The following is a 15,619-nucleotide window of genomic DNA, read 5'->3' on the forward strand; positions in this document are numbered from 1 at the left end:
GTAAAAGCTTTGGCCGTTAAGGTTCCAACTCTAAATTGAAAATATAACTTACGATCTAGAGGCCTCTCAATAATATCCCAATATGCTTCACAAAATGGACGTGATTTATGGTCTAGGAAACGGCCAGTTAGGTTGGAGTTTGTGGTGGCTCTATGGGATGCGGTCTGAACCATTTCCCAGTATTTTTCTTTCATTTGTTTTTTAGATGGGAAGATCGTAGTATCCGGTTCATCACATAGGAGACTTAGATCTAACTTGATTAAGAGGGACCCAAGCTCTTTAAGCCATTAAATTTTGTGAAAACGATCGACCAAGATCACGTCCTTCAGGCCCTGAATGTAATGGGTTAATTAAAGGGGTCGTCCAGATTCGCCTCCAATACAATAATGGTCGTAACCTCGCTATATCTACAACATTTTTCCTGCCTAGATCAAGTAAAAGCGGAGCAATAGGGGTGTTTTGGGGGAGACCAACTAAATTTCTTAAAAATGTATTCTCCGCTTTGGCTAGGTGGCTCACATTGTTAAAACCCCATAGCTCTGATCCATAGATGGCGGCACTTATCACTTTCATGTTGTATATCTCCAAAGCAGGTATGATTGGCTTTGTGAGGGAAGATTTGTGTTTGGAGGATAAGACTCCTGCGAGCTGATGACATTTTAAAATGGCCATATGCATATGACTATTTCATCCCATGTTAGCCTTTAGTAATATGCCTAGGTAGGTAAAGGCCTCAACCTGTTCTAGTGGTGTGTCGTTCAGGAGGATTCTACCTTTATAAGGTTTGTGCTGATTCAAGGACATGAACTTGGTTTTTGTGGTGTTGATCTCAAGTCCACGCTGCTGACAAAACTCCCCGAAAGCATTGACCGCCTTCTGCAGCCCGCTCGGGGTCCGCGAGACAATCAGAGTATCGTCCACGAACATGAGAACAGGTACGCGAACCCCAGCCAGTACGGGGGCATCGGTGGGTGAACTACGAAGATGGTCAACTATTCCATTTATGTATAAGGAAAACAGGGTGGGGGCCAAGACACATCCCTGCCGGAAACCGCATTCGACAGGGAATGAATTGGTACCCTCACCGTGTGCCCCCCACCTAATTCTGGCGTAATTGTCCTCATGCAAGAGGACGAGAAGGGTGAATAGCTCAGGGGACATCCCCAATTCAGCAAGGACCCTCCAAAGTTTACAACGGGGGACCAAATTGAAAGCCGATTTCAAGTCAACAATGACCGCATAAAGTGATCCCTTGGTCAGGACCACGTTCCTCCAGAAGAGTATGATAAAATAAAAGACTTGGTCGACAGAACTAGTACATGGTCGAAAACCAGATTGAAATGGGGATAAGATGTTATGTTCCTCTACCCATAATTGTACTTTATTTTGTACTAGGTGACCAACAAGTTTTTGTGCTGAGTCTATAAGACTAATGGGCCTGTAGTTATTTGGGAGCGATTTGTCGCCCTTTTTAAAAACCTGGATTATTTCTGCTCCCTTCCATGAAGCTGGGATGGGAGCACCCCTGGCCACTGAAAATGCTAGCAGTGTAAAATACGGACACCAAGACGGTCTGTCACTTAAAAAGACATCAGCAGGGATGCCATCCATGCCTGAAGCTCTGCCACTTGTCACACAGTCTAATGCTATACTGACATCATTGATTGTGAAGAGCTGGCTTTGATAAACGATAGCGGGAGGAAGAGGGCACTCCTCCTCTTCCAGATTTCGTGCATATTGGGGTTTAAAGAATTCAAGCCACTGTGACTGGGCTACATTGTTTTGAGGAGGTTCTGCTAGTCCTCCCCTGTCCCATTTTATAATGTTCCAGAATTGCTTTGAGTCTTTTACCTCACAAGCATGTTTCAGGTCCCGCCACCTATCCTCGTCTCACTGCCTTTTGGCCACCCTCTGTGCATGTCTATATGCATCCTTTGCCTCTCTCACTCTAGTTGGATTCTTTGCCCTTAATTCTACACTCAGATTTTGACGGGCGGATTTACAAGGCTCATTGTACCACCTAGCCGTAGCCGGCCTTGTGCTTCCATTTTCCCTAAATGGAGCCTTCATAAAAAATGGAGTCTAAGAAACAGTTGGGTATGTGAGTGACATGATTTGGGGAAAGTCTGGGCTACTAATTTGAAGATTAAGTTGGGCCAATTCACTCATAACTTCAGCTTTGAGTGCATCCAATTGAGCAGGGTTCTCGATAAATGTATTCCATTTGACATGGCGCATGTTATTTGAGGCAACGATGTCTAGTGTAGTGGTCCCTCCCCTTGGAGACTCAACACTATCCCCCATTTGAGCTTGGAATAATTAACAAAGGGGGTTGTCGTCACTTTCCTGCCGGGGTTTAATGACCATATCGATCAACCAATGCCATAATCTGATATCCACCAACAGATAATCTATGAGACTGCTGTTCCGTCCATTATCAAAAGTGTTCGCTCCCTGCTGGTCCGAGGGGGTTCTCCCATTTGCTGCTCTTAGACCTCTTTCTAAGCACATAGTTTTAGCTGAATAGCTACAGCTGTCCATCTTTTTATAGCAGGCACTTCGAGTTTTGGGATTCCCCATCTACGATCCTGGTCTGCCGAGAGATCCTGATCCTCTTGGCCAAGTGGTTCATAGATGGCATTAAAATCTCCCCCCACTATTGGAACAAATTGCTCTGGAAGAGCCTCTAGTTGAGAGTCAAGAGCAGCTATTACCTCTGAAGTATGTCCCCCTGTTTCACCCCCTGGGGTAGACATTAAAAATAGCCATCTTATGGCCATAAGACCATTCAAGTCTAACTGTCAGAATATCATTCACTAGGGACCCAATATGCTGCACCTTACATCGCAATGTCTGGCGAACCCAGATCACCAGACCACCGGCAGGCAGACCTTTTGTTTTTTTGATAGCAGGGCTGTAAAAATTGAGAAATCCCACTCGAAAGACTGGGGCTACTGACCAAGAATCCTGAAAAAGATTAATATCAAACTGATCTATAAAGCTACACCATTCCGGGAACATTATCTTATTACCAATTCCCGCAAGATTCCATGAGAGGAGGGACAGACCTTCCTTCCTCAGCAAGGATGTACTCATGTTAGGTGGGGGCTCTCTGTTCCTCCTAGGATGTCACCCACCCTCTCTGAGAATGTTCAACAAAGGTAAGCTTTGAGGGATGTAGGTTTGGCGAGATATATGCGTTATCCAGGGTCCACACTCTCTGATGGAAGACAAACACACCAATGGGGGGTTAGTTTCATGAGAAATCCCCATATTGGCAGGCGATCCAACTACAAGACATGCAGGTGACATAAAATATTGGTGGACACCCGCATTGACTTGCACCCGCTGGCTGTTCACTTGGCCATTCGTGGGAGCATTACTCAAAAAATTATTAGAGACACCATGTAGTCAGTCGCATTCTTCCATCAGTCAGGGCCCCATATCGATTCATCAGGCTAATTCCATCCAACAGGGATGGGAATCCCCTTCTAAGTGGCGGGTATGTGTAAGTACGCTTAGGCCTAGACCTGCTGGTAATCCTTTCACACCAAGATCTATCATAAAAAAATGCTAGGGTTAGTGGTATTATTACTGAACCCCTTTGTTGTGGAGGGAGTAGGTTTGCCAACACATTAGTCAACACTAGGGAGCTTGCAAAATTCACAGCTATGCAATCACCTTCAAATCTTTTCTTACGGTTTCCCAGCCATGTCACCCTTCTAGCCATTATAATTTCGCTGGCTAAATGCCGTCTACCCCTTTCGGATATCTTCATATTGTTAGGCAGCCAATGCAGTACTTTGTCAATTAGAGTGGCTACAAATTCTTCTTGGCCAGAACTCAAACAAGGAGCATTAGCTAAGACATGTACTAATGGCAGGGCCTCCGGTATAAACTGGAATGCCTCTCTCTCTGGTAGGAGTTTATGTATACCTATCGGGCAAATAGAGGGAGTAGCAGGCGACACCCCTTTCCCAAGATTTGTAGGTCCTCTGAGTATTGGTCCTGTAGTTCCTGGGGCTTGTTCCTTTGTGGCAGATCCCTCAGCAGCAAGTGGGAGATCAGCACTAAGCTGGATTAAGGGCATATGGGAGACAAGCTTCTGGGGAACTAATTCTGATCTTACCAAAGGAGCAATAGGCTGGAATGTCAAACCACTATTCAGTTCCAAGCCAGACATCCTATCATCAATAGAGGATAACCTTATCAAAATGCGAGCCAGAGTAAGATCTAGTTTCTCTTTAAGAATTCCCCAGAGTGAATCGATTAGATCTTCCAGTGATGGCTGGGTGATTGGGGGTGGTTGTTTAACTGCTTTAGATTTTGCTTTTGTAGCCTAGCCCCCTCTGTTATTTAGCCTTACTAGGTGGTACCAATCCACCAGCCCTAGTACATCGTCTCGTAGTTGGCGCGGGCAAGGGAGAAATGCTAGGTGAAACATCTTTAGTGCAAGCTAAGGGAGAAGCAGTTTGGGACTGATCAATACAACTCGTAGAATTACACTATATTTCATCCGTGTCTATCAAGTCCTGTGGTAGCCCTGTGGATATAGTCAATGGCTGAGAGGAAATTCCCTACGGGACATCGTGTACCATGGCTATGACAGTCTGACCAGGATCCATGGAGAGCCTCCTTTCAGTTCTTTCGACTTCGTTAAGCAAACTGGATACTTTCACCAAACACGAGTCCAGGATCGCCCCACCCCCTCCATTGGGTTTGCAGCCTTCTGTTCTCTTTTTTCACATTTTTAGCTGACGAGTTAATTAAAATGGAACAGTACCTTCCTTGAAGCAAGTGTTCGAGGGGGGCCCCGGCCACAGGCGGTCCGCCCTTTGCCCGCGCGCCGCCCGTGCCGCGGGAGGCGCAGAGTTGTTTTCAGCACCTCGGGGCGCTTCACGATGACGACGGTGGTGAGCGCCCCTCAGGGGACTCTGGGAGATGTAGTCCCGGGGCAGCACACAGGACACGCAGCCACCGATGTCCGGCGAGAATGGGAGTGGGAGCCGGGTCACACAGCCACACAGATTCCCGCAGCACAACAGTAACAAGTCCCGAGGCACCAGGTAGGGCGAAAGCACGTCCAGAGAAACCAGCGCTGCGGGAGGCGCAGGGTTGTTTTAAGCGCCTCCGGGTGCTTCACAATGACGATGGTGGTGTGCACCCCTCAGGGGACTCTGGGAGATTTAGTCCCAGGGCAGCACACGGGACACGCAGCCTCCTTTGTCCCGGCGAGAATGGGAGCGGGAGCCGGGTCACACAGAAACACAGATTCCCCCAGCACAACAGCAACAAGTCCCGAGGCACCAGGTAGGGCGAAAGCACATCCAGAGAAACCCAGAAAAATACATACATAAATAACAGGCTAAAATACTCAACTGGTGCTTCTAAAATAATTCTACCCCAGTGTACCTGACCTAAGTCTAGGACGAGGGAAGAAGTAGGTGCTGTCAGCATAAGTTTAGTTTCGCCAAGAATTGCCAAAGGTTTCTCTAGGTTCTAATCAGCTCCATACCTTAGAATGAGAGGTTGGTATCTCTTTCCCGGGACTCAATTTCCCAAACACCCTGCAAGGGGAGTCAAACACTGGAGCTGGATTCTTGGCAGGAGGATGACAGCGTCTAGTCAGTGCGTCAGCTGGGTAGTTGGCTTCCTTCGGTACTTGCTGTGGCGAGCTGTGTCAGGCAAGTAGGTAGTCGAACAGCACCGGACCACACCGTCCTTTGCCATAGCAAGTGAAGGTATATTTATACCTTGAAGGTGTTTAGGAATGCCAGTATTGACGTAAAAGTCTGACATATGAACGTCATGAATGAACCCCATAAGGCATAGATTTTCATGCATAATAATGAGTTCTTGGAGAAATCAATAAAGCAAGGGGAAGACCGCAACTGCTTAAGAGTCTGGTTTCCCAAGAACTCGTTGGGACGTAGATGAACGGATGGAAGTAGCCATGCCTGTATTTGGGTAGCATGGACTATGCCTAATTAAGGACTGGATTTCTATGCCTATATAAGGGCAATGTGAATTGTACCTATATAAGGGCATGAATCGGGAAATTCATACAGAATCTAAATCGATACACAGCACCCACTCCACTTTCTTATGTGTGACATTACTAAATTCTAAACATAATTTATCTAAAATATATCTAAACATGAAGTACTAAAACATGTTTCAAACATTGTAAATTTTGTATTCAAACTATCGCATTGGTGCTGTACACATTAAAGCAATGTTTCATTCTAAGCATATATTTACATTTCAATGCCAATTGAATGAATCATCAAAATATACATTTATGAAATGGCTGGTAAATACGGAAGAAAAAGTCATTTTGAAACCATTTCATGTCAGATTACATAATCATTTGTTTATTAACAAGGTCAAATATTGTCTCTGGAAGTGTTCAAAGAATTCTTGTTCTTTATGAATAATTCTAAGCAGATTACTTGTGCCAAAAAATGAAAAATACAATCTGATGGAACCAATATCAAAATTCGTAGAATTTTGTAAAGCCATTCATATCTAGTGTAAAATCTTACATTAGAGATACAACAGACTTCGTGAACAAATTAAATGAAGTGGAAATCGACAGGACGAGTGATTGGATGGTGACAATAGATATCACGTCCCTGTATACCCAGATGCCACAAGTTGAGGGTCGTGAAATCTCCAATGGGGTTAACCCAGTATCCATAAGAACCTGGGCAGTTACTCAATATTACAACAATTGGTTCCTTCGGGTGTGCCACATTTCTTTTTACTCACTCATAGTTATATGTAGTGTATCAGGTACAATACAAAAAAGGTCAGAATCCCACACCAATCTTGTATTTATGCACTATTTTATGAATTATAGTCATTCATAAATACTCTTTGTAATTTTCAAGAGAGGCTGTACAATACGTGAAAAAGTGCAATTTTGTGACATTTAGTGCTCAGTGCTGGCGGCGCAAAAGTGAACAAAAACTGTACAATACTTATATACAGGGAAAATATACAATGATTCAACTTTGGTCTGTACAATCACACATATACCACTGTATACCACATAGGTCAATTCTCATCACAGGGTATTGAAAATACAGATCCAGCCATTCGTCGACGTTTCGACCCTCTAAGCGCGCACATATGACGTCAAACACGGGTCTTCATCAGGACTGGGAGGAGAAACCTCTTCCTTCCTAGCGTGGTCACGACTGCATCAAAAAAAGACGCCGTTATATTTGATGCAGTCTTGACCACGCTAGGAAGGAAGAGGTTTCTCCTCCAGCATTTCGAATTTAATTAAAGTGCTATCCTTTGGCTCTTCAAAACATATGTGGAAGCACGACTGGGTACAAGAATAATCCAAATACCCAGTCAGAAAAAAAGTCCGCACAGCGGTTCCATAAAAACAACCATCGTGGGAGCATTCCACGCACCACCGATAGACACACGCAGTTCAAGCTATTCAAGATACACCACCTTGACAGTGGATTTCTTCTGAAGGCTGTTCTGTCCCCTCCCAGTCCTGATGAAGACCCGTGTTTGACGTCATATGTGCGCGCTTAGAGGGTCGAAACGTCGACGAATGGCTGGATCTGTATTTTCAATACCCTGTGATGAGAATTGACCTATGTGGTATACAGTGGTATATGTGTGATTGTACAGACCAAAGTTGAATCATTGTATATTTTCCCTGTATATAAGTATTGTACAGTTTTTGTTCACTTTTGCGCCGCCAGCACTGAGCACTAAATGTCACAAAATTGCACTTTTTCACGTATTGTACAGCCTCTCTTGAAAATTACAAAGAGTATTTATGAGTGACTATAATTCATAAAATAGTGCATAAATACAAGATTGGTGTGGGATTCTGATCTTTTTTGTATTGTACCTGATACACTACATATAACTATGAGTGAGTAAAAAGAAATGTGGCACACCCGAAGGAACCAATTGTTGTAATAACAAGTTGAGGGTCTACAGGTCCTAAAAACTATATTGGAGACAAGAGAACGACCACAAAAGGTACCCACAGAATTCATTGTACAATTGGCAGGGTTTGCACTAAAACTGAATTATTTTTTTAATGGAGAATTTTATTTTCAAATAGGCGGTGTGGCAATGGGCTGTCCATTTGCTCCAGAACTGGCCGTCCTTTACATGTCCAGCTATTAAGAAAAATGTATCTATCATGAAAATCCTTTTGGAACATGGATTCGAAATTGGAATCGTTACATCAACGATATTTTCTTTGTGTGGTCCGGGTCTGAAGACGAGTTAAAAAACTTTAATGAATGGCTGAACAACGGAACACAGGAAATCAAATTTAGCCTGACTTATTCAAAAAGCAAAATTCCTTTCCTAGATGTAGAGATATACCCTTCGGAAGAATATCGGCAAAACGAATCAGGAGATTCGAACAAGGATTCAGCAACATAGATCAAGGATTAAACTAAAGGTTCCCAATGCTCCTTTGGTAAACCACTGGCAAATAAAAAATCATGATGATAATGACCTGCGATGGACAGTCATTGCCAAAGTTGACCAGGACTTAAGAGGTGGGGATCTGGAAGCTAAACTCTCACGAAAGGAAGCCATGATGATTGTGAAATTTAACTCAGCTATTGATGGACTCAATGAATTGTCTGAAATATATAAACTATAAGCAGTACCGAAAGAGCTGGCATAAAGGGCCCCTCCCTAAAATGGTGCTTTCCTATCATTACAAAAAGGGCAGCCAGTAGACTCACAGTACAGTTCACAAATCGGAAACCGAATTCCCAACACAAAATGGCGCTCCCTGAATACAACGTAAAAAATTGCCAACACTTTAAACCCCCCTTTTTTCATTATCAACCAGAAACCACCAAAATAAGAACATAAGAAAACTCATTTAGTATACAATAAACCAACACCGATGGTCAAGAATGACATGTTACCTATGAATTTTGCTCACTCTAAGATGGCGCCTATGTTTACAGCCAGGAACCACGTGATGTGGATAAAATACAGAACCATACGCGGAAGAACACAGACTGCCCTCGATTGATGGACCGGACCGCAATTCATTCAGGAAGCAAAACGAACAAAAGGTGAGCAGTTCAAAGATCTCTGCAAGCGCGGTCTCCAAACGGTTTAGAAGATCCAACAAATGTGAATGTAAATGTAAATGTACGGGAATTTATATAGCGCAAATCACCGAGCAGTTTCTAAGCGCTTGCTTAGGGAACCCGTCCTGGTATTCCCCTGTGAGATAACCCCGTCAGGGTATCCACAAGGTGAAAGCTAGGCATCCCACCGCGAGGGGCCGTTGTGGAGATTAAGCAAGCTATTGCCCAGAGTCGCAGAGTGTGAACCTGTGAATCGAGTAGGCACCGAAGCGAGAATTGTCGAGTCCATGGACATTTTAGGACTCAAGACCCCGCCGAGCCGGGAACTGAACCCTGGTCCCGGGCTGACCTCTGCTTCCAGGTCTGCCTCCTCTAACCAGTGAGCCACACTTCTCCACAGACACCGTTATAGAGAACTCGTTGTTTCCGTTTTCGATACCGCCACAACAGGAATGAGACCATCTCCCTTTACTTTGCAGGCACATTGCGGGAGTGTCCTTGAGATACCCTTTCTAAAATACAAATTTTGGGATTACAAGAATTTCCTATAGGTAAGAATCAACCCAAATATTATAAACCAGTGAGCTCAGGCACAACGTTTTAATCAATCACTAAATAAAACGTTTGTTCTCTCCCACAGAGTAGAGTGAGGCGAACACCCACATGAAATAAGTGAGTTATGTTTAGATTCCATTTGGGTGTTTTCAAATGTGATAATACGAGAGAAATGCTAAAATGTATGTTTACCATTCAGGTGGTCCCGATCCGCAGTTGTTGGTGACTAAAGGATTTAAAAACCTACTGACTATTAGAGAGGTAAGAGGCAGAGAGGTGGCTGTTGAGCCATAGAACAGTCTTCATGTTAGAAAAATAAACAATTAACAAGGGTCTCCCCTCTCTTTTCTCCATTTACAGTTTACGGTCCTGATGAACTCCGTACTAAAGAGAGTTCGAAACACGTAGACCTTGTTATGTACAGAACTTGTGATGTTTAAACCATAAGAATAACAAATGACACCTGTACTATATTGATTTACTCTTCAAATTTTATTCTATGGTTTTTCAAGAATTGTATATAATTTGTATATAAAAAATATTTTTGCTACTAGAGTGTTAGAGTGTGAGTGTGTGTGGAGTATGTCAGATAAAGATCTTTAGAGATAGTGTGTATGAATGATATGAAGGGGTATAATAGTGATTAAGAATATGTTCGTATATGTTATGTTTTTGTGCAATGTTTTTTTGAAATATGTGAAATCCGCTAAAAATAAATGAAAAAATGACAAATTGAAATAAAATAAAAATCAAAAAGATTAATTCATGAAAACCAGATTCTGCCCACATAGTGTTGAATTCGTATGCGAGGAGGACAAATATATAGCTTTATTAACATTAGCAGCATTGGCACTTTTTTGTAGTATATATATGGCAGGGTTTGGCCTTGCTGCTTGGGAGCCCATACCCAGTGGTGTTTAATCGTCATCAGAATTGTAGCCGCTGGGGTAAACACAGAGCATTGGCCGTTACGGGGTCAGGCAAAGTATCAACATCCGTTGGCATGACTGATGGGAGTGTTAGACAGGTGTCTAGCACGCATTCTTCTCCGCATAGCAGGCAGCGTAGAACAGGTAAGATGCAATCTTGCCAGATTGGTCTGAATGACAGAAACCATGTGCTATTTAATTCTCGTATGACGAGGTAACCCCATAAAATTTGGACGGTGTGCTCACGACACTTCATCGCCAGTAGAGTTGTCTCCTTGGAGAACTGGGTGTCACTGGCTTGCCATATCGTAACAAAAGGAGCAAAAATAGTATCCCTGCAACGAGTCCAAAAAAAGAGGGGCAGTCCGCCAAACACAGAGTGCATTAAATTTGAAATTATTCCAAGGACTGCTTGAAAAGGTGCTAACAGTCTGGAAAACGTGCTTAAATAGATGTATAATACCGTTGATATCAGACATCTTTAAGATACGACTTAACATTTCTGAGAAATGTATAGGGCCGTTTGTATTCAATAGGACATGTATCTCGGCAAAAGTCCCTGCAATTTGTAGATCATAGGTTTCTTTGGCCGAGGTCAGTGGCACAGTTTTTTGCAAAACAGTGGCTTTCATTCTGCTTAGAGTATCAATTCGTATAGAAGAGATGTTCACTGAAGGCCAAAGTGGAGACTACTTGACTGTCTTGGTTTTTGGAAACAATACTTGCATACAGCAAGTGACCCTGGAGGACACAGTTACTAGATATGGAATACCTGGCAACATGCCACAGCAGCTGTGATTGTTCAACATGAGGTAACTTCCATTTGAAAGCGGTCCAAAAATTGGATCAATCACTGCAGCTGGTGAACCTTGCAGGTGACAGAATAAGTTGTTAGAGGAACCATCTAAGGCCCCGTGTAAATGAATACCCTGGCAAAGGAGAGAACCGCTTAGTGCGTTTTCACAGTTTGAACTGCTACGAAACACTTCACGACCCCCACTCCAACATCTGTGTGTGTATGGTAAATCCCAAGATTTCTTGATGTATTCTTTACCCAACCTTTCATATTTGCCTGCTGGTATGTGTTTTAGGCAATACTGAAAATGTAACAGGCAGAGTGATTGTTCCATATATTATCCATTCAGTAGCTGGTTTTTCTGCTACCGTGAACGGCAATCTTTCCAGTTTTTCAATGCTCAGCACCGTATAGTCTGCTCTCCTTTGTGCCAATTTGATCTGTTCATCAGTGAGATTGAATTTTGAAAATAGTGACGTAGTATTGATTTAACGCCAAGGCACATAGCCTGAACGAAGGTTTTGTAACGACCAGCCTAATAGCATGACGGAACGCAATTGTGACTGACCATTTTGCAACATGACCAAGTCTTGTTCCATGATTTATATGGCAGAATACACTATGCTGTCCAATGAATATATCCTGGATGACAGAGTTGTTAACAAATTGTCAACTACAGACAGAGATTTCTCTAAATTAATACGATCAATTTCTCGTATTCGTTCTGCAGTCTCTGCTTGCATATTCTTCCATGTATCGTTATATGCTGCATATATAAAACGTTTTATGATGCAGTTTTCTTGGTTCCCTAAGGTCTGTGCCATCTTTAAGTAAAGATAAGTGTTGCTTTACATCCTTATGTGTAGATTTCTGTAGCCAATCAAGGCAGAGTTTCCATATACTGTATATTGTTACTATTCCAGGATGCTGTCTTCGAACATATATTGGGTCTGGCCTATTGATTTTGAAACCTTGTGTTTTGTTCCATAATCTATCTTGAAAGATGTTTGTGTCTGTGGGCCAGACTAACCATTTTTTCCAATCTGGATCTGTTCTGTTGTGAAGCAAAATAATATGTACGTCGACCTCCCCCCATTACTCTCAGGTGTAGGTATAGACTGATTGTTCATGTCTTTGATCTTGGCTAACTCAAGGCAAGACGTTTGTTGGACAGGGTCATTCAAAAATAATTTGCTCAGGGATGATACAGGCTCTAAACGAAGCTTCTACCCCCTGCACTTGCCAATCTTTTGTACCCCCAACAGTTTTTGTCTCAATGTTCTTTCCAAAAGTCGAAACCCTGTCTAGACAGTTGGGCATTAAAGGCAGCAGAAAAAATCTGTTTTGTATTAGTTAACATAATTTTCATTCTGGTTTTGTTTCGAACATAAAATATTTCTGCATTGCATACATTGAACCCTGAAAAATATGGAAATTTCATAGCAAAGGTTTTTGAGCTACCCTTTGGTGGCGTAGGACAATGTTCCCATTGGTTATACATTAATACATTTCTAGGGTTTGCAGATTTGTGCAAGAAATGATTACCATAATGGTTATAACAATACATTGGTTCACAGTCTGAGGAAGCCTCTAAATATTTATGATCTGTGAATAATGATAACATTTCTTGATCTGACATTATTAACATTCTCGAAGTCCCAATCATCACAAAAGGTACTAGATGAAACAAAATCACTTAATGAAATCTTGAATAAGTGTGGAATCTTCAACAGGTCTGACAGGCCAAAAATGTCATTCTGTTTTGTCCCAAGCTATGCCATCAGGTAAAGGAACGGCTGTGATGTTCACTGATGACAAGTCTCTTTGTTCACAATGGGATGATTTGTGTGGCTTGAGGAGTAAGTTGACTTTACTTGCTGTGTCCATTTTGTCATATCTTCCATTTATCAGCATACCCAGAGTTATTACCAGAGTTAACCACAGTAGGAAAAAAAATATTCCCAACCCAATCCATAGTTCAATCCATGGTGAAACTAGATCTGTTTTTTTCCAGGTGGTGAAAAAAGTCAGTTGCATGTTCTTTGAAAGTTTTTTTGCTAATGTTGTTTCAGGTTCGCAGGGATCCTCGGAAAATGTATCAAAGTTAATGAAATAGCCAGAGGCAGTTCTGTGAATTGTTGGGACTGCATCCAGATTTGTTGAAATAGCTGCAACCACTTCATCACTTGTTACTCCATTGTAGATAGGTGTTTCTTGACAAACTGTTATTTAGGTCTCAAGAGGAACGAGTTACATAGCATTGCTGCATAGTCCTTTTCTCACTTCAGATTCTTCAATGGTGATTTGGCTCTCAGTTGGGACCCCTTGGATTGTAACCAAAGGAGTTCGTCTGCTACATTGTTGGAGTCCACTTGGCCTACTGCTTAGTATCGGCCACATAGTGTGGTTTGATCAGGTCGATGGACACAAACCTGTTCTCCTTTTTGCCAGCAGGGGGCGGCAGTACAACTGTTCTTGATCCGTGGATTGCTAGGAGAGGTACTGGTTGTCTGTAAGAAGGCCCAAATTCCTTGGTGTCCGCGATCTTTTCTCTGACTAGGTCACCAAGCTTTGGGATCCAGACAGGCCTTGCTGGGACGGTTGGTTTTCCCCCATTGATGGTTGGCTTCAGGAACACATTGCTTTGTTTCGTTCTTAGTTCATTTAAGTCCTATAAAACAGCCAAACGATCTTGGATATCAAATTTCTTAATATCCACCACTGATGTGTGACAATCAAGGTCCGAGATCAACATTCTTGTCCCAAATAGGACCTCATATGGAGTGATACCCCCTAGAGAACTTCTTGGCAAGTTGTTGAGACAAAGTTGGACATTTATTAGAGGTTTGACCCACCCGTCACTCGAACCTAATACCTTAGCTGTTAAAGACTGCTTTATGTCCCGTTTTTTTTCTTTCCACACCGAATTTCTCTCAGGATGGAATGGACTAAAGTACCGCAATGCAACGCCTAACCTGGCCATGGCCTCTTTGTAAGCTCGAGAGCTAAACACAGGACCCTGGTCAGAATGTAGGATGCCAATTGTGTATGTGCCGATAAAGACTTGCAAATCTTTTATGACAGTTCGAGAGTCAGCGGAGCGCTGAGGCCACATCCAAATGAACTTTGAGCACAAATCCACTGCGACCATGATATATTTGTACTTACCATCCCTTTGTAAGGGACCGCAGTGGTCCAGGTAGACACATGCTAATGGTTTATCTGAAATCAACAGGGGCGTCTGCGCAGGTTGTTTCACAGTTGAGACTTTCATCTTTTGGCATATTTCTCAATCCAAAACAGTTTCTGGTTTGTTTCCTAATGCCTTGTCACCAGTATCTTTGTTTTAATAACAACACTGTGGCAGAACACTTGCATGAGCAGAGGCGAGCCCTTCATGTGCTGCTAGGACTAGTCCTAGTTTATGTTTGGAATTACCCTATCCCCCACTCTAGGGATTAGAGCAAACAGAACATTATTTGTATCAGTTATATAGGACTATTTGAGTGTAAACCCTTTAGGTAAAACTCCACCGCTGCCTTTGCTTGTACAATTGACAGCCAGCAATATTTCAATGTCTATTTATGTTTTTGAACGAGTGATTGCAGCTACAGAAGCCGATTGCATTGCCCCCTTCGCGGCTTCATCAGCCAATGAATTCCCTTCAACATGAACGCCATCACGTTGATTACTAAGCGTGTGTATCACGTGAGTTTTGTAGTCCTTCTCATAACTGAACTACTTGTTCCCAAAGCGATTTATGCTTGATTGTCCCACCTTTTGCATCTTTGAAACCATGTTGAAGCTAATTCTGTAAATATTCATTTTAGGATAGGACACAATACAAAGAATCGCACACTAGGTGTGGGGAATTTGCAAACCGTATTTTCACGGGATATTTTTAATGCTTGTAATTCAGCTAGCTGAGCTGTACAATCTCCTGGAGATTGCATTTTTGTGTCCATAGGTCTGAATTTGCCATCTCGCATACGACCTTTAACGATCACGCATGCAGCACTATGAGCTTGTTTAACCCCCCCCACACCCCCCCCCCCCGAAGCGGGTTGTGCTGATCCGTCAGTATAAATTATACATTCATACTGGTCTAGAGGGAGAATTTCAGTAGGCAGAGGACATTCTTGTTCGTATTGTAGAAATGTTGTGTTTTTAAATAAGGATCTAAATAGTATTCAACATCAGTGCAGCAAGAGAATTAAACCAGTGTAGCCATCTCGGAT

The 15,619-nt window shown here is 42.7% G+C and overlaps 1 protein-coding gene across 2 annotated transcripts in view; it reads right to left on the reverse strand.

The window, feature by feature from the left end:
- The window catches only part of LOC147706109 (embryonic polyadenylate-binding protein-like), a 552,087-nt gene that overhangs the window by 46,401 nt on the left and 490,067 nt on the right, over positions 1 to 15,619 (reverse strand). The window lies entirely within an intron of this gene.

The sequence above is a fragment of the Lissotriton vulgaris genome, chromosome 7, assembly GCF_964263255.1.
Source record: "Lissotriton vulgaris chromosome 7, aLisVul1.2, whole genome shotgun sequence".
Taxonomy (NCBI): Eukaryota; Metazoa; Chordata; class Amphibia; order Caudata; family Salamandridae; genus Lissotriton; species Lissotriton vulgaris.